Genomic DNA, 20,869 nt, shown 5'->3' with positions numbered 1-20,869 from the left:
CAATGTTGTGTGACACAATATTACCTCCTTGATATTTCATACCACAATTTTATGCGTGCGTGTCCTGAGCGGTATGAGAACTAAGCTTTATGTGCACCTAGGACCTTGCCCCGACTACCTAGGATAAACAGGGATCAGGTGCAAAGGGGATGAGTGTGCATGAACAGCATAAACCTTTCGCTGCTAGGCCTTTTCCTACCCTGTGCTAAGCCTTTTTTTGGCTATTTGGGGTATTTCGCACTTAGGCCCCTGTAACGTTTTGTCCACACATGGTATCCATGCCAAATTTGTGCCCTTTTCTTCCAACTTCATAGGGATTTTAAAGGTACCCAGGGTTTGTGGATTCCCCTGGAGGGGACCCAGAAATAAGCCAAAATACAGCTAAATTTAGTTTTTTGAGGGGAAATTTGGAAAAAGCGCTGCAGAAGAAAGCGTCTGGTTTTTCCCCTGCAAACGGTATCAACAAATGGTTTGTGGTGCTATTCATCTCCTTCCCAGCTTTCAGAGGCAAGCAGACTTTTGTCATAAAACCAATTTTTACACAGTTTGACATTTTACTGGGACATAGCCATTTGTGCCAACGTTTTCACATGTAACTTCTAAGTATGATAGATGTTTGAAAGCAATATACCGTTACATCCGCTGGACCCTTCTGTTTGTGGGGATACCTGGCTCTTCGACTGAACAGAGCTGCACCTCACAAGCGCCTTGAGACCATCATGGGTGAGTAGCGAGCTTTATAAACCTCTGATTGATGATACAGGACTTGTAGATTCACCAAGAACATGAGGAACCCAGAGTCCATAACTGAGCCACCGGGTATATACAAATAATTTGGTAAAATATAAAGAGTGCAAAATAGGTATCAAAGACAACTATGTATTTCCGAAATGGGAACATAATATAGAGTTTAGAAACAGTAGCTACTTGCACATCTCCGAAATTGTGGTTAGCCATCCTAGCCTGTGAATTGTAGGGTATTTTTCAAAGTGACTTCTTTTTTACACATTGTCTTACATTAGGAAGGCAGAAATGCATAGAAAGTCAATAGGTAATAACTGTTGCTCTACCATTCTAAGTTCCCATAAGTCTTCCAATACAAATGGTACCTCACATGTGTGGGTAGGCCTAGTGCCTGCAACAGGAAACGGCCCAAAATGCAATGTGAACACACCACATTTTTACTGTGAAAACAGACCTTTTTTTGCACAGCGCCTAGCTGTGGATTTTGAAACCTAGCTCTTCTGGCACTTAGGGAAACCTGTTAAACCTATAAATTTTTTAAAACAAGACACCCAGAGGAATCAAGGAGAGGTGACTTTTGTGGCTCTCGTCAGGTTCTGTTACCCAGAATCCCTTGCAAACCTCAAACTTTGTAAAAGAAAAAAAAACATTTTCCTCACATTTCTGTGATGGAAAGTTTTAGAATCTGCTTGGATCCACAAAATTCCACCCACCCCACATTCCCCAAAGTCTTCCCCAAAATATGGTTCCTCACTTGTGTGAGTAGTCCTAGTGCCCGCAGCGGGAAATGGCCCAAAACGCAACGTAAGACATACCACATTTTTACAGTTAAAACGGAACCTTTTTTTTGCAAAGTGCCTAGCTGTGGATTTTTAACCCTAGCTCTGCCGGCACCTAGGGAAACCTAGCAAACCTATACATTTTTTTAAACTAGACACCCAGAGAAATCCAAGAGGGGGTGACTTGTGCTGCTCTAACCAGGTTCTGTTACCCAGAATCCCATGCAAACCACAAACTTTGTAAAATAAAAAACACATTTCCTTTACATTCCTGTGATGGAAAGTTCTGGAATCTGTGTGGATCCACAAAATTCCACCCACCCCAAGGTCCCCAAAGGCTTCTGATAAAAATGGTACCTTACTTGTGTGAGTAGGCCTAGTGCCCGCAACAGGAAATGGCCCAAAACTCAAAATGGACGCACCACATTCTTACAGTGAAAACATACCCTTTTTTGGCAAAGTGCCTAGCTGTAGATTTTGAACCCTAGCTCCACCAGCACCTAGGGAAACCTAGCAAACCTATACATTTTTTAAACTAGACACCCAGGGGAATCCAGGAGGCGGTGACTTGTGTTGCTTTCACCACGTTCTGTTACCCAGAATCCCCTTCAAGCCTCAAACTTTGTAAAAAAAAAAAAATCCTCACATTCCTGGGATAGAAAGTTCTAGAATCTGTGTGGATCAACAAAATTCCACCTACCCCGTGTTCCCCAAAGTCGTGTGATAAAAATTGTACCTCACTTGTGTGGGCAGGCATAGTGCCCATGGCAGAAAACTGCCCGAAACGCAATGTGGACACAATTGTGTGGGTGTCCAATGCAGAATTGGCTAAAAACGAGTTTTAAAAAAAATTATCCTTTAGAATTCGCTGTGCTACACCCTTAATCCCTATGTTTTTGGCTCTTCCCAGTCACAGGCCCTTGTCCCACCCACACAAGTGAGGTATCATTTCACTCGGGGAACACTATGTGGTAGGACATTTGTGCCGGCACAGTGATCCCACACAAAAATATGTGAAAAATATGTTTTTTTCAGCTAAATTTGAGGTTTGCAGGGGATCCTTGGTCGGAAAATCTTGGTGGCTCCATGCAAGCCATACCTCTCTGAACTCCCCTGGGTGTCTAGTTTTCAGTAAAGTGTGGGTTTGGTAGGTTTCCCTAGATGGCAGCCGAGCCCGGGGCCAAAAACCCAGGTGACTCCCCTTGCAAAACCAGGTCATTTTGTGATAGGTAATTGTGATGTCTCCTCAATACGTTTTGGGCCATTGCGTGTCTTGGGTACTTGGCCCACCCACACAAGTGTGATACCATTTTTATCAGGAGACCAGGGGAAATGCTGGGTGGTAGGAATTTTGTATCAGCCCTGTGATTCCACAACTTTCCCACACAGAAATTTGAGAAAAATTTGTTTTTTTCAGCTAAATGTGAGGTTTGCAAGGGATTCTGCGTAGGAGAAAGTTGGTGGATCCAAGCAAGCCATACCTCTCTGGACTCCCCGGGTGTCTTGTTTGGGTTTGATAAGTTTCCTTAGATGGCTTTTGAGCCCGGGACCAAAAACGCAGGTGACCCCCTTGAAAAACCAGGTAGTCTTGTGATAGATAGGTGGGGACCTGTGTTTTTTGTCCTGGGTTTGCAGACATCTTGGGAAACCCCAAAAAGTAGACATTTCTGAAAACTAGACACCAGTGGGAATCCAGGGAGGTGTGGCTTGTGCTCATCCCCAACAGTTACATCCAAAAATGTGCTGCAAACCTCAAATTTAGCTAAAAAGTCACATTTTCCTCTAATATCTGTGTGGAAAGTTGTGGGATCACCACACGGCACAAACCTCCTACTACCCAGCATTTCTCCATGTCTCCCGATAAAAATTATACCTTACTTGTGTGGATGGGCCAAGTGCCTATGACATACAAGGGCCACAAACGTATTGAAATAGAGGGGGCCCAAAGCGGGTCTAAAAAGGCAGTTGGTTTATACGTTTTTCGGCTGATGCTACTTTGGGCGTCCACTCAAGTGAGGTATAATTTTTCTTGGGAGACCAAGGGGAATGCTGGGTAGTAGGAAATTTGTGCCTGCACGGTGATCCGACATCTTACTCACACAGAAATGGGAGGAAAATGTGACTTTGCAAGTCAATTTGAGGTTTGCAAGGGATTCTGGGTAAGAAAACGCTGGGGGATCCATGCAAGCCACACCACCAGCCAAGAGTCAGTACACACACACAACCATCCGCACAAACACCAGCTAAGTGCCATCCACGCACACCGCCAGCCCAGCGTCATCCACACACACCGCCAGACAAGCGCCCTTACATATAAATAAAACAAAAAAATCCCTGGCTCCTAGTGGGCTTTCTGCCCCCCGGTCGGCCAGATTAGGGACCATTGCTCCGTCTGACTCCCGGGCAGAAAGAACGTGGCAATTTTTTTGGGGGAGTTGGAGGCATTCACATGCCCATTTTGGGCAGCCCCCACGTATAGCCCCATCTCCATCCCAGAGAGATTTCAAATGCCATGTGAGAGACGGTCGGGGACCGTCCTACGCACATGAGCACTGGTGCATCGGACGGCCCCCGGCCGTCTGATGCACCAAATGGGTTAATGACTTGTGCAGAATTACAACCACTCCAAGATTACATCAAAAAAGCCAAATGAAATTTGGAGCGGGGGAAACTGGTTAGAAAGAGGGAGTATTAGTGGTAATCAGACATTCAAATCCCTATAACACATGCTATGCTTCATTCTTACCGGAATAAGACTCATAGGCCCCGCGCTGGGACACTCAATTGAGTAGCTGTGCGCTCTATACCATTTAACATAACATTTGACATAACATAGGCTGTGATTATAAATCAGCCAGATGAGGGTGTGGTATTTATCACAGCTGGTAAAAACCATTATTGCAGGCTGAAGTCTTTCCGGGTGTGTTAAATGCTTCCTTTTCAAATGTGTTAAATTGTAGGAGAAAACACTATAAATGAAAGGAGATGAGGGACTATGAAGGGAATGGCAGTGAGGTGAAAGGTGGCGAAAGTGGATTGCATGGCGGTTTTGCTGAAGGTGCTGCCTATTCTGGTTAGGAGAATGTTTTCCAGACCAGTGACCAGTGGCCTTAATTGTAAAGAGCTTCTAGTACTAAGTCAAAAACAGTCTTGATAAATAGCTTCCTTTAGACCTATTTGTAAGTATGTGATTTGCGGGATATACACAGTAGCGGCTCCTCCGCTAAGGCGGAGGAGCTTCACCCCACTATTTTTTAGCAGTGAAGTAAAGAGAAAATAAAATGATAATAACGTGTTATTATCATTTTATTTTCTCCAACTTCCGCTGCTTTACTTGAGGGGACGGGGCAGGGGAGGAGTGGTAGCTCCCTCCTAAGTATGCAATAACTGCTTGGCTGGCCCTCTCGGGTTGCCCAAAAAGTCTTGTACACTTCGCACGTTCTCCATGCAGGCTGCAGTACACCCAGCCTGGAGAAGAGCCCAGGCTCCCAGTCAGCATCTGAGCACTGAAACACGACGCTCAGACCTATTGCAACATTGCTAAGGCAGCAATATGATTGGCTGACTGGGGGCCTGGGTATGCTTCCTGTTGTTCAGGTCAGTGAAGGAGGACTGCCGAGGAGAGACACAGGATGGAAGCGGTGAGAAGGTATGTTTTTGACTTTATTTTTTGCTGCCTGCTTCCCCCGTGTCCAATGCCCCGCCCCCTATCTCCGATCCGTGCTGGCCGCCGCTGGATATACACACTGGGCAAATACTCATTTTCCAAAAGACCAATATAAAAAAAGCTACAATTGTAAGCAAATTCTTTGAATTTGTTTTCTTTAACCATAGTTTGTATGCTTCTTGCTGGTTAATAATTGTTAAAGGTGTGCAAAGGTTTGTAGCCACATATAGTGGCAGGTGGGCTGCAATGAGACCTACATACATTATTTGCGGTCCCAGTGTCCCCTGTGAGAAGTTGGCCTGGTATATGATGCTCACTAGTTCTAGTGATCACCTTGTACCATGCCAAGCAACCCTTATGGTGCAGGTTGTAAAGTCAACCTTATAGACAAGCTATCCTAGGGGTAGCATGGACTAAGCAGTCTTAGGCTAAACTCTGTAAAGGCATGTGAAGCAAGCTGTTTTACCATATACAATCCCTTGAATACCAAATGAAAGGACACCACACAGATATATATTGAAAATATATATAGATTTATTACTACAAATATCCCTGATACTCTTTATGAGCACAGAAGCAAATGCGTTAAAACAAAACACAGTTTAAATACACAAAAGTTGCACAATATGGATGAGCCCTAGGGGCCACCTAAACCATATACTAAAATAGTGGTATAAGAACCACTATGGGGAAAGTGAAGAGGCCTAGGGCCTGGGGAATCGCTGGAGCTGTTCGGGACTAGCAGTGAAGAAGTCGGGAAAGGCCCGCGGGACTCGGGTGCAGTGCGGAAAGTGCACGCTTTACCAATGCAATGTCAATGGTGCGTAAAAGTTACAAAGTTAGTTAAAAAGGAACCTTCCGAGTGACCTAGAAAGATGAAACTTGAGACACAGACACTAGAGGTGTGTACCAGTGTGGGAACACCGGCGGAGCTGAGTTACCTCACCCACAGGAAGCGGGTGCATAGGGTCGAAGTAGTGTTGGGTTTCGTCACGCAGGTCGATGGTGCTTGGAGCTGAAGATGCTGCAGGCGACTCGATGTGAAGAGTTCCGGTGGATCCACGAGTGGATCTGAAGAGGTGAAGACCTGAAAGCAGAGGGGACAATGTTCAAAGTCACTAGCCAGTGACTACCGTGGAACCAGAGTGGAACCAGGCAATGTCGGGCGCAAACAGGTGATGTCGTGTAGCTTCTCTCTGCAGCCACATGGACACGAGGGGTCGAAGACGTCCAGGAGTCGGTCACGAGCTGTCCCATGCAGGCTTCTCGCTGTTGGCGGTGTCGGCAACGTGATTGGAGCAAACAGGCCTTGGCTAGTGCAAGCCACGCAGGAATCGAAAAAGGCTTGTTACTCGGACCAGCAAGGTCAGAGCAGGTACTCCTTTTTACAGGAGCAAGGGCAAGTCTGGAGCAACCAGACCCGCAGTGAAAGTTGTAGGTTTCGTCGCCAAGATGGCCGCTAGCCACTTGGCAAGTGACCGGGATGGCGCATCGAGTGGCACGGTGCAAAAGGGCCCCACGCAGATCGTGGAGATGCTGGGGGGCTGATCTTTGGTGCAAGGGCAGCTCGAGGTTAGGGCTTCTCAAACCCCAAAGCACAGCATCGAGGGTGCCTATGATGCTGCGCAGTTAGCGTTTCGGGGGTCTTCCAAGATGTCCGGTCCCACGTCTCTCGGTGCCTCCACGGGTCCCTTCTTTGCAGGGACTGTGGATCGGGCGGTGAGACGTCTGGGAGTCTGGGTCTTGTCAGGCTCTGGGCTCGGGCTCCGGCGGGAGGCGGCGGCAAAGCATACGTCGAGTTGCTGGTTGGTGCCTGTGTTCACAGGGTGGTCACTCCTTGGCCACAAGGGAGATTCTCTTCCGTCTTCTGTGCAGCAGAATGTCGAAGTCCAGTCTTCTTCTGTATTTCAAGTTGATTCAGGATGATCTGAAGTCTCAGGACACAGCTCCCACTCTTATTCGAATCTGGGGGGCCGGATCACCTACTAGGTCCCTCCTCTGGGTGAAACCAGGAAGGGGGGTGGTTACACCCCCTTTCCTTTGTCCAGTTTCACGCCAGGACTGGGGCTGGAAAGCCCCAGCACCGGTTTGAACTGGCCTATGCACAGGGACACCTTGTGTGCCCCAGGCATGTCTGATTCTATTCAGCCCTGTCCTACCCAATACACAAAATCCTGTCTGGAGTGGTGCTAGCACCTCCCCAGGCAGGAAACCCTTTGTCCAAGCTGCCCTCGCTGGAAGGACTCCCTGCAGCAGGAGGTCAGACTTGTGTCTGTGGTGGCAGCATCCATTTTGGGATGCTAAGGCTCTGTTTAACTTTAACCGGGGTTCAGGCTAGGTACATGTCGTGTCCCTCTAGAAGGGTGGAATGCTACCCCCGTCGCCAGTACTGGCGAGGGGTAGTATTCCAATTCGTATGACATCTTACTCGACATGTTTTGATAAAGCCAAACCCAAGATAGCATTTAACCGCGAGGTTCATAATGCACTTATGGTATGGCAATATCATGAAACAGCTAAAGGACATGGTTCCGAAAGCTGCCGACAGGCTCAGCTCATGCCAGAGCACCATCTCACATATTTCCAAGCACTCTGCCTCCAGGATTGATGAGGCCTTCCATAGGAGTGACTGATAGGAACATATGTGTCCATTTTAGGTTAGGTATAGGCATACTACACCTAAGTAAGGGGTGGTTACACCGACTTACCCCAGCTGAGTGATCAGCCAGTTGTGTCAAATATGGAGGCCAGGCCAGGGGTGGCACAATACATGCTGCAGCCCCTGGTAGGCCTTGGAAGCACCTATGCCCTGGGTACCTGGGTACACTGTTACAGGGGCCAATAAGGTGAACCAATTCCAATTGGGTATGTACCTAAGGTACATGGAGTCCATTTTAAGGAGAGAGCAATTAGCCTGGGGCCCTGAATAGCAGGATCCCAGGCCAACTATGTCAAAAACCAGCTAAACACCAGGCAAAACGTTTGGGGGTAACCATAGTCAGATATCCACCTTCCTACATAACCCCCTCCCCCCAAACGAAAGGAGATAAGGCTATCCTTGACCAGGTAAGCCTATATTGCCTAAGTGGCCATATAAGGAAGTACCAGCCCTGGCTTGGTTACCCCCTGTCTCATGGTACACTAAGCAATCCCTCACCCTAAGGGTATCTGAGGGTCTCCACCATAGGGAATCTCTACCTGTGGTGTGTCTTTGCAAAGTTAAAGGCTGGTGTTGGGATGGAGTACTGAAGTGAGATTCCTCTGTAGGACTCAGCTTCCTCCAATCACTCTCCACCATGTGTGCCTTTCTTTTTTTGACTGAGTTGCACTGTGCTCTCAGGGTCAACCTCTGGCTACCTAAAGCTGGAGGCTGGGTCCCTCTTGTTGGCTTACTGGAGGGACAGGTCAGGTTTGGGGCCTTGGGGTCCCAGTTTTGGCTGTGCCCAACAGAATCCATCTGTGGGAGGTCCCTAACTACTTTTAAGGGGGCTCCCTCAGGAGTTTTTAAAGTTTTCACCTCACTAGGGCTACTAGTTTCGGTGCCCCTAATCTGTTGATGGGGGTGCTTTATTTGACAGGGGGCCCTTTAGGGCTCACTGTCCCTCTTGTCCTCTGCAGCCCTGGGCTGAGTAAGGCAAGGTAGAGAGGGGCAGGATACCTGCTCCAGACTGGGTCCCACCTGAGAAGGGTCCACTGTCATCAGAGGCTCTGTCAGGGCCAGGCCTAACAACCTCTGGGACAGTTCCTTCATCAGGGGTAAGATCAGTTCCCTGAGGAGGCTGATCCTCTCCTAAAGTCTGATGGGAGGGAGATTTCTCTTCCTCCTCAATGCTCTCTGTTTGTGTGGAGTGATCCATCTTTTCAGGCTTCACAACACATGTATCAGTTTGAGTTTGGGCTGTGGCCATCACAGCCCCACCAACCTTTTCAGGAGGAGACTCAGTTTGGGTATGGGCTGTTACCATCACAGCCCTGCTAATCTTTTCAGGAGGGAAGTTAGCTAAAGATGGGGCTGAGGTTTGCTCAGCCCTACCAACCTTTTCAGGAAGGACATCTTGGATTGGGGCTGTAGCCATCACAGCCCCACTAACCTTTCCATGGAGATTTACCATTCTAGAATGGGTTTCTTGTTCCACCTCAGCCCAGGCTGAGATTTCTAAATCATTCCCAAGTAGACAATCTACAGGCAAGTTTGATGACACTGCCACTCTCTTTGGGCCAGTGACACCTCCCCAGCTAAGATTTACTACTGCCATGGGGTGATTGGTTTCTATTCCATCAATGTTTTTCACCTGATATGTGGCATCAGGTAAAAGTTGCCTTGAGGGGACTAGACATTCAGCCAACATGGTGATGCTAGCCCCTGTGTCTCTAAAGGCCTCAACTTTCAAGCCATTGATGAGGGGCTCCTGTCTATACTTGCTCAAAGTGTTTGGGCAAGCAGTGAAATTGGCAAACCCCATGCCAGTCTCATAGACAAGAGTATCTGAGGTAGGGGACCTGGTTAGGCCAGAATCCACCTGTCCTCCAAAAGTAAACCCACCCAGATTCCTGGGTGTGCTCCCACTTCCTGGGGGATTACTGCTGACAGTAACAGGAGGTGTTGGAGCTGGCTTTGGAGGTATATTCTCTTTATTGCCATTCTTGGGACAACAGCTGTCTGTTTTGTAATGCCCAACCTGTTTACAGACATGACAATAAGGCTTTTTCTGGGTTGAAGAAGTGTCTTGGGACCCACCCCCATCCTTGGAGTTTTGGGGCCCTGGGGAAGTCTTTTCCTTACTTTTATCCCCACCCTTCTCTTGAGGCTTGGTAGTCTCTTTCTTTTGGTCACCACCCTGGTTCTTAGGCCTGATCCTGGTTCTGACCCATTTGTCTGCCCTCCTACCCAATTCTTGTGGGGAGGTCAGATCAGAGTCAACCAGGTGCTGATGTAGAAGCTGATTTTGACAATTACTTAAGATTTGCTCTCTCATAATCAAATTATACAATCCTGTATAGTCAGTAACCTTACTTCCCAGCAACCAGCCCTCCAGAGCCTTAGTGGCACATTCAACAAATTCAGACCAGTCCTGAGTCTGTGTCTTCTGGGTGTCTCTGAACATTAACCTGTACTGTTCAGTGGTTAAGCCTAACCCATCAATCAGAGCACTCTTCAGGATAAGGTAGTTTCTAGAATCCCCATCACTAACTGTGAGGAGTCTGTCTCTGCCTCTACCTTCAAAGGAGAGCCACAAGATTGCTGCCCACTGCTCCTGAGGGACCTGCTGTACTTTGCAAGCTCTCTCAAGTGCAGTCATCCATTTGTGGATATCATCCCCAACTTTGTAGGGGGGCACAATCTTACTCAGGTTTCTATTGTCATAGGACCTGTCTTCTTTATCCTTAGGGATAGTGCTGCCACCAGTGGAATCTAATCCACTCTCTCTAGGCTGCCTTGCTCTAGCAAGTTTCTCTTTGGCCAGGGCAACTTCTAATTCTTGTCTCTGGATCCTAAGTTCAGCCTCTCTCATTTTGGCCTCATGTTCCCTTCTCTGAGGTCTAGTGAACTCCCTTCTGGAGTTACCATGAGCACCTTTAGAAACATGGGAAGTATTGGACTCACCTGAGTGATTCCTCCTCCTCCTATGCCCCTGGTTAAGTCCATTTGGGGGTCTGAATGGGTTGGACCCACCTTCAGTCCCAAATAAGCTTAAGTTAGCCTGGTTAAGCCTGCTGACTAACACCTGGCTATCTCTATCATCATCAGACTCACTTTCTTCCACCTCCTCCCCCTCTTCTTCTTCCTCAGCTATCTGGATGACAGGGGCAGGGGCATCAGGGTTATCATCTTCAGAGGGAGAAACTTCCTCACCAGTCCCTGAGGTGCCTGGCTTGGAGTTCTTTAGAGCTTCAGACTGGTCTAACAGCTCTCTGAGGTGTCCTGCTGTAGGAGTAGGACCTGTTTTGATTCCTCTCATGGAACACAGTTGCCTCGGTTCCTTAAATGGAAAGATAGCAAATTTGGATGGTGCCCTTGGAGGGTCACTCTCAACAGAGGTGGTTCCAGTGGATCCCTCTGCTCCAGACATTGCTCTAGTGTGGTGGATGTGTTGCAATCTACCTACACTTGTGTTTTCCTACAAAACCTATCTAGTAGTTGTAGTCAGGGTGTGCTAATCCCTATCCTCTACAACAACTAAGTTCAGTAGAACTTAAGTATATCTAGTCTTGTTTTAGTGTACCTATCAGGTACCTGTATGATCTTTCAAATGATATTTTAAAAAGATTGTAATGGTAAAACAACAGCAAGCTCAAATCCCAATCCGCTGCTCACCAATGTGAGAAGTTGGCCTGGTATATGATGCTCACTAGTTCTAGTGATCACCTTGTACCATACCAAGCAACCCTTATGGTGCAGGTTGTAAAGTCAACCTTATAGACAAGCTATCCTAGGGGTAGCATGGACTAAGCAGTCTTAGGCTAAACTCTGTAAAGGCATGTGAAGCAAGCTGTTTTACCATATACAATCCCTTGAATACCAAATGAAAGGACACCACACAGATATATATTGAAAATATATATAGATTTATTACTACAAATATCCCTGATACTCTTTATGAGCACAGAAGCAAATGCGTTAAAACAAAACACAGTTTAAATACACAAAAGTTGCACAATATGGATGAGCCCTAGGGGCCACCTAAACCATATACTAAAATAGTGGTATAAGAACCACTATGGGGAAAGTGAAGAGGCCTAGGGCCTGGGGAATCGCTGGAGCTGTTCGGGACTAGCAGTGAAGAAGTCGGGAAAGGCCCGCGGGACTCGGGTGCAGTGCGGAAAGTGCACGCTTTACCAATGCAATGTCAATGGTGCGTAAAAGTTACAAAGTTAGTTAAAAAGGAACCTTCCGAGTGACCTAGAAAGATGAAACTTGAGACACAGACACTAGAGGTGTGTACCAGTGTGGGAACACCGGCGGAGCGGAGTTACCTCACCCACAGGAAGCGGGTGCATAGGGTCGAAGTAGTGTCGGGTTTCGTCACGCAGGTCGATGGTGCTTGGAGCTGAAGATGCTGCAGGCGACTCGATGTGAAGAGTTCCGGTGGATCCACGAGTGGATCTGAAGAGGTGAAGACCTGAAAGCAGAGGGGACAATGTTCAAAGTCACTAGCCAGTGACTACCGTGGAACCAGAGTGGAACCAGGCAATGTCGGGCGCAAACAGGTGATGTCGTGTAGCTTCTCTCTGCAGCCACGTTGACACGAGGGGTCGAAGACGTCCAGGAGTCGGTCACGAGCTGTCCCACGCAGGCTTCTCGCTGTTGGCGGTGTCGGCAACGTGATTGGAGCAAACAGGCCTTGGCTAGGGCAAGCCACGCAGGAATCGAAAAAGGCTTGTTACTCGGACCAGCAAGGTCAGAGCAGGTACTCCTTTTTACAGGAGCAAGGGCAAGTCTGGAGCAACCAGACCCGCAGTGAAAGTTGTAGGTTTCGTCGCCAAGATGGCCGCTAGCCACTTGGCAAGTGACCGGGATGGCGCGTCGAGTGGCACGGTGCAAAAGGGCCCCACGCAGATCGTGGAGATGCTGGGGGGCTGATCTTTGGTGCACGGGCAGCTCGAGGTTAGGGCTTCTCAAACCCCAAAGCACAGCATCGAGGGTGCCTATGATGCTGCGCAGTTAGCGTTTCGGGGGTCTTCCAAGATGTCCGGTCCCACGTCTCTCGGTGCCTCCACGGGTCCCTTCTTTGCAGGGACTGTGGATCGGGCGGTGAGACGTCTGGGAGTCTGGGTCTTGTCAGGCTCTGGGCTCGGGCTCCGGCGGGAGGCGGCGGCAAAGCAGACGTCGAGTTGCTGGTTGGTGCCTGTGTTCACAGGGTGGTCACTCCTTGGCCACAAGGGAGATTCTCTTCCGTCTTCTGTGCAGCAGAATGTCGAAGTCCAGTCTTCTTCTGTATTTCAAGTTGATTCAGGATGATCTGAAGTCTCAGGACACAGCTCCCACTCTTATTCGAATCTGGGGGGCCGGATCACCTACTAGGTCCCTCCTCTGGGTGAAACCAGGAAGGGGGGTGGTTACACCCCCTTTCCTTTGTCCAGTTTCACGCCAGGACTGGGGCTGGAAAGCCCCAGCACCGGTTTGAACTGGCCTATGCACAGGGACACCTTGTGTGCCCCAGGCATGTCTGATTCTATTCAGCCCTGTCCTACCCAATACACAAAATCCTGTCTGGAGTGGTGCTAGCACCTCCCCAGGCAGGAAACCCTTTGTCCAAGCTGCCCTCGCTCGAAGGACTCCCAGCAGCAGGAGGTCAGACTTGTGTCTGTGGTGGCAGCATCCATTTTGGGATGCTAAGGCTCTGTTTAACTTTAACCGGGGTTCAGGCTAGGTACATGTCGTGTCCCTCTAGAAGGGTGGAATGCTACCCCCGTCGCCAGTACTGGCGAGGGGTAGTATTCCAATTCGTATGACATCTTACTCGACATGTTTTGATAAAGCCAAACCCAAGATAGCATTTAACCGCGAGGTTCATAATGCACTTAAGAGTATATGGTATGGCAATATCATGAAACAGCTAAAGGACATGGTTCCGAAAGCTGCCGACAGGCTCAGCTCATGCCAGAGCACCATCTCACATATTTCCAAGCACTCTGCCTCCAGGATTGATGAGGCCTTCCATAGGAGTGACTGATAGGAACATATGTGTCCATTTTAGGTTAGGTATAGGCATACTACACCTAAGTAAGGGGTGGTTACACCGACTTACCCCAGCTGAGTGATCAGCCAGTTGTGTCAAATATGGAGGCCAGGCCAGGGGTGGCACAATACATGCTGCAGCCCCTGGTAGGCCTTGGAAGCACCTATGCCCTGGGTACCTGGGTACACTGTTACAGGGGCCAATAAGGTGAACCAATTCCAATTGGGTATGTACCTAAGGTACATGGAGTCCATTTTAAGGAGAGAGCAATTAGCCTGGAGCCCTGAATAGCAGGATCCCAGGCCAACTATGTCAAAAACCAGCTAAACACCCGGCAAAAAGTTTGGGGGTAACCATAGTCAGATATCCACCTTCCTACATCCCCCACCCCAAAAGTCCACCCAAGAGGTGTCCTGCTGCTTCCTTGGAGTTGTCACTCACTGCCAGCCTATCCTGAATGCCACCAAGCCATGATCCCTGTTGCACCCTCCAGTACTCGCCTCCCAGCACTGCCATGGCTACCCCTACAAAAATGTTCTATGTTTTAGGAGGCTGCAGAAGTTCAGTTTTTCTGTTTCTATTTACTCCTTTGTGTTGACTACCAGGGACATCCTATGGTAAGCAGTAGATTTTTTTGCAAAACATGCATAGCCATAGCTAACGAAACAAACTTCCCTTATTTTTGCAAAAAAAATACACACATGTAGTTATTGTCTAAGGCAACCTGGCTACCTCTTTTGTAAGTACCTAAATGTATAATAGTATGAATGGCTGAACCGAAACTGACCTAAAATTGTTATATGGCAGAGTCTCTTTGAAAGTGAAATATACGTTTAGAAATATAAGGCGTTACGAATGGTTCCTTTGGGCACAGATGTCAACTATATTTTACGGACAACATTTCTGATAAGATATTTAGGCAACAAAAAACATGTATGTATTATATTCAATTTGTACATAGTTCAGACAAGGAAATATCGGCAGTGATCCCTAAATATACACTAGTTAGGGTAGTTCTATCCCTTTACCAGATCATAGCTCATCCTTCCTTCATGCTACATCTCCCCTTTTTTAATCTCTATCACCAACAAGTTAACAAAACAGGACAGGACACATAGAGAGAGTACGTGCTAATGTGTTTTGAATCAGAAAAATTGTCTTCCTACATTAACCCCTTCGCCACTGCGCAAATTTTGCTGCGGCGTGGGAGGGTGAGCACGGTGCTGCTGCTGTGCTCGTGACGGAACCACGCCGTCATGAGTCATGGGCGGCGTGTGCTCATGATGGCGTGGTTCCGTCACGCCTCCCCCGCTCATTAATTTGCCCGCACAGGGGAATTAATGCCGCCCGTGGCTCATGGCGGCCTGGTTCCGTCATGAGCACTCAAGGGGCTAAGAACAGAAGCTTTCCTAGAGCTGGAGAAATTTGGAGGGCAAATTCGTGTTCTTCTATCCTTCTGTCCGAACCAGACTAAAACAAATATGTCCCCCTGCCATTAGCACAGGGAAGTCACTAGCAAACCTCAGCTCTAGACACACTCCTATAGCTGTCTACAAGTAACAAGGTGTTCCATCTGATGATAGTGACAATGTAGAAATGAGCTAAGACCAACTTACAGATGTCTAATACCAGTGAAGAACTGACAAGCTAGGAAGAAAAACCTGTATGCATTGCATATATGCCAAAACACCCTTATGGTAATAGTCTTACTGTACATCACCATAATCTGTAGTCCCATAGCTGTTTAGGCACATAGACAAATAAAACATCAGTGCAAAGTTCAACACTAATTTTATAATTTCCAGGATTCAAGGCTTGGGAAGGCTGTGAAGAAGCCTGGGTAGGTCATGAAGATTAATGGCGGAAACATATAAACATCAACACAACATTTCATTAAATTTGATGTTTAGAATTTGACAAAATCTATCCATTAAGGGCACGTCTAGGAACTGAAATGAACAAGTCTTTCGTAATGTTAGTACTAGTGGGTGCAACATTTTGCCTTATCCAGTGCCCACTTTTCTGTCTTTGACTCTTAATACCTTCTGATGGAAATTTGCATACTCTGGGCCTCATTTACAAGCCTATTACACCGCAGGTGCGTCACTTTTTTAGGTGCACAGGCGGCGCAGTGTGCCAGCCCATATTTACAAGGCCAGGTAGAGTCACTCTGCGTGACTTTTCATGGCCTTGTAAATATAGGCCCCTTTAACACATTACTCTGCGTGAAATGGGTGTTTCATGGGTGTTGCTGTGGGTGTTTCCATGCAACATCCATGGAACCTGACACAGTCCCAGATTTACAAAGTGTGGTAAACCTCGAAACGAATCAGAATCCTACGCCTCCCCAGGGGAGGCGCTGGAGTGGTTCAACAAGGAAAAATACTTTTATTGCTCATTCTACATACATAGAAGGAGCAAAACACCATTAATAATTGTGTTTGTGCAGGAAGGTGTCCTTTCCTGCACAACAACAATCATACTTGCATTGCAGGCACCCTTGCACCACGGCACAAGGGTGTCTGCATTGGTTCATGGCTGCTGTTTGTGCACCAGCGCAGGGAAGAAGGACAGAAATGTGTTATATCTTGTAGATAAGGTGCATTTCCTTCCTTTTATTTAGATGCATGGCAGCACAGCAGGAAGGATTGCTGCGCTGCCATGTGTCAAAATATAGTAAATGAGGCCCTCTGCCTTCTGTTGCAGTGGAGTGTCATGGCATACACTGTTGTTCACTTCAGAGTAGATAATGGATATGATAACATCAGATTTCCACCTCACTGGACTCACATCTATCCACGCAGCAGGCTAGTCAAAAGGTATGATGGGGTTCTGGTGAAAAACTACTTGCAGGGTCCTGTTTCATTTTAAAGCATATTGTAGTGTAACTGGTCCAAAGTTGAGAATGTTTAAATAAACTTTTGCACGGAGTTTGGAGTTCTCTTTGGGGACTTTCCGACACACAAGTGAGAAATGGAGCTTTATAAAACAGTGTGAGCCAGTAACAGTGATCAAAACAAAATGTGTTTGATAGTTATGGGTAGATCGCGTCCACTTTAGGGAGAAGTAGTGAATGGTGCATTTTAATTCACACTGGTCCATTATTGTTGCTTAAAACTCAGCTGGAGTTAAACATGGGTCTCGTAGCTTCTCTCCAAGCAAAAAAGAGAATAATTATTACATATATTTAGAAAAAGGCATACTTTATAACACGATGGTATTAATGAAAGTGGGGTTAAGCGGGCACTCATTCAGCCACATGACGGGAAATACTATAACCGAAGAATTTCCTTACATCTGATTGATTCAGACCCAGCAAAATCAACACTTAAGAGACATCACCCATAATGAATCCTTCCCATTATTAATTACATTTTAGCAGTACAATAGTAATTTCTGCTCCTCTTGCCTAGGCTTCAAGGTGCTGTCCAAGGAGGCTATAGATGGACCCAATATTACAGAGCATGTGTCTTGAAGGGTGCTTGCTGTGTCATGTAAAGTGTACAGTTTTCATGTAATGCTCGAGTAGTTTTCCAAACTTCTTGTAGCAGCATTTAACTGCACTCTACACATGAAGCAGTATACAAAAGTGAGTGTGAGTGCCATTTTGGGCCATCCAAGTAACGTTTTAGGAGATCCCACATCTTTGTAGGGGAAGTGAACACTAGTAACTCTGAAGTTCATTATTCTTTATGGGGCGTGATCGAATGTTTGCCTGAAAGGAGCTCCCTCATGCGGCAATGGCTAAAGTTGTTACTGGCGCAAAAGTACCCAAGCCCTGGTGGCCCAGTTACTCCACCAATTAATCACTTTATGAAGTCCACTCAGGAGCAATAGGAGCCTGACTACTGAAGACACTTTTATACTACTGGTAGATTACTTTATTAAGTCCACTCAGGAGCAGTAGAAGGCCCAAGACCGTCTAGGCACATTTAGGCCACGGTAGCATAATTACTACATATTGTGGTAAAATCCAGCTTCGTTGTCTGCACTCCTCTTTTGGATTGAACAAAGGATACCTGTAGGTGGGAAGAGAAGGAAGAAGAAAACTGCACATCTCGCGTTCAAGCCCTACATGTTCTTACGATTATTAGCTTCCATGTTAATTTCCCAATTCATCACAAGTCCAGTACTTTCACAGATGATACAGGTCACACTATGGAGCATACACCTTTACTCAGGGATCTTGGATTCAATGGCTTTACGGAAGGCATAGGCTTGCTCGCACTCTGGAGCGGTTAGCATGAACAACTCCATAGCACAGGATGGTTTGACCACGCATGTACTCTAGGTTATCTGATACTGGCCCTTTGCAGACATCTGAGAGATAATCTGTTGATTCAATCTCTCCGAGATGTAGTATGATCCAAAGTGTCACTGGCAGCTGATACAGCAGATAGCAAATTATTCTGGGATACTGTTAATTCCCCTTTCCTAAAGGATGATTCATTCCCCGTATTGTTGTCACATCCAAGTCAAGTCAAGTCAAATTCAGCTTTATTCGAGGTTCACTCAGAAAAGCATTGAGATTTCCATATATTTCAAGAATACAAGTTTAAAAATGAGATTAAAATATACTTTACAAACAGGTTAAATGCCACCTGTGATTCCTGGGTTGTTCATTTTCCGGAAATTTTCAACCTCCGATGACAGAAATTGTGACAATCCAAAATAAGGAACAGTTGATTTGGTCCCCCTTACCCCAGGACATTAAGATACAAGAAGTGTCAGGGGCCTTGGAGGAAAGTAAAGGGGGAAAAGCCCCAGGTCCAGAATGGCTGCCAGTAGATGTTTTTAAGATCACTGTTGATTTATGGGCCCCAATTTTAACTAGAGTCTTCAACATGGCTGCGACGACAGTGTTTCCGTCTACATGGGGAAAATCTATTATAGTTCCAATTTTCAAGAAGGGTAATAAATCAGATCCTAAGAATTACCGGCCAATGTCATTGCTAGACTCATCAGCGAAAGTGACAATCAAAATACTGTTTAACAGATTAGAAGAATGGGCCTGGGATTGCTCAATACTTTCACCAGTACAGCTTGGTTTTAGGAAAGGTTCCAAGAGCAATGCGTGAATCAGAGCCTATTAATAGACAAATATATAAGTGCCAAAGGCGGAAGACTATTTCTCTGTTTTGCTGATTTGAGCCTCACTTTCGATCCAATAGCCCACACTATCCTTTAGACTACTCTGCTCACTATGGAGGCACCTAGGCCTATTATTTGCTTGCTGGCAAGATTATACAAGAATTTGGGGCCAGATGTAGGTAATTCCGATTTACCTACTCTTAAATACCGAATCATACCGATTCGGTATTTAAGAGTAGGTAAATTGGAAGTAGGCAGATGTAGGTAATTTTTCTTTTATAATTACCGATTCTGTAAGATTCGGTATTTACCGATTCGGTAAATACCGAATCGGTATTTCCCATTGATTCCTATGGGCCTTGAAGCCCATAGGAATCAATGGGAAATACCGATTCGGTATTTACCGAATCGGTAAATACCGAATCCTGGCAGGGGGAACGGGGTGTCACTTTGACACCCTGTGGCACCCCAATTGCAGGCTTGTGTGCCATGTGGCACACATACATGCCCTAAGGGCATGTCTGTGTGTCACATGGCATAGGTGTACATGCACAGATGTGCATGTACACTGGAATTCGGTATTTTACCACCCAATAGGATTGGGTGGTAAATACCGACTCCTAAAGGGCCTGTGGCACTCTTTGAAGTGCCACCTACATATGGATTTATAGAATCGGTAAATTTACCGATTCGGTATTTTACCGATTCTGTAAATTTACCGAATCGGTAAATATACCGATTCTGTAAATATGAGGCCCCCTACATGTCAAATCCCAAATACCAATCGGTAACGGCCAAATTCATCCGTTACCGACCGGTATTTGGCGACCTACATCTGGCCCCTAGTGTGTAAAGTATGCTATGGTCCACGAGGAAAATGTACCAACAACTTTACAGCTAAGCGCGGTATTCGGCAAGGCTGCTCACTTGGCCCTTTACTATTTGCTTTGTTTATAAATGGGGTGGACCAGACCTTACAAACAATGCATGCCGACATCCCACAAGTTGCTGGGTGCCCCACGCCAGTGCTTTTGTATGCAGATGATGCTGTCTTGCTTGCCAGGACACTGGTAAGGCTGCAGCATTTAATGAACACCTTTGGGGATTTTATTGCTGCTAGAAAATTGAATATTAACAAAAGCAAAATGCATACAATGATATGTGGGCCAAGGGACAAACAATGAAGAACATTTTTTATGGATAAGTCGCTGGTAGCTACTGTTGATACCTTTGTTATCTGGGTATTACTTTTTCAGGTAATGGCTCATGGTCCCGTGAAGTCACTAATATCAAGAGCAAAATGAACAGATGCACGCATGGAATTTTTTGATTTTCAGTGAAGCTTGGGCTCTAGGCCGGTTGAGGAGATGATAGCAATTTATAGTGCAAGGGTTCTATCTACTGCAACTTACGGGGCTGGTGTGTGGGGCCACCATAATAGTAAGGCACTTCAGATGGAGGAAAATGGTTTCCTCAAACACCTACTTAGTCTGTCTACCTCGGCCTCTTCTGAGATCATTCTCAGGGAAGTAGGGCTACAATATCTCAAGGCATAGCTGCACTACGCAGCTTGTTGCTTTGGCGTTCCATATGGGCCAAAGATGAAACCAGTTTTACCAATTCAATTATTTTAGACTGTTTGTCCCAGGACAATGTATTGGCGATTCCTTGGTTAAGTTATATTAATTCCTTTTACAAAAAATTATTTAAGATTCCTGTCAGGACTAACCATTTATCGGTGACATCACTTACCAAACTGTATATCAGAGAAACTTTCATGACCAGCAAAGGGAAGTCCGGTTGGATTGTGAGAGGAGGTAATCAACTGTCACGTTTTATCTAACACTTACTTTTACGGAAGGCTGTCAAGACTATTTAACCTATATTCCTATTCTCCTGCACCATTT

The 20,869-nt window shown here is 46.4% G+C and overlaps 1 protein-coding gene across 1 annotated transcript in view; it reads right to left on the bottom strand.

Moving 5' to 3' along the window:
• The window catches only part of VEPH1 (ventricular zone expressed PH domain containing 1), a 1,476,213-nt gene that overhangs the window by 1,298,741 nt on the left and 156,603 nt on the right, over nucleotides 1–20,869 (bottom strand).

This window comes from Lissotriton helveticus, chromosome 11, assembly GCF_964261635.1.
Source record: "Lissotriton helveticus chromosome 11, aLisHel1.1, whole genome shotgun sequence".
NCBI classification, from domain to species: domain Eukaryota; kingdom Metazoa; phylum Chordata; class Amphibia; order Caudata; family Salamandridae; genus Lissotriton; species Lissotriton helveticus.
The sequence above is the reverse complement of the archived record's forward strand: the minus strand, read 5'-3'. Positions and strand labels throughout refer to the sequence as shown.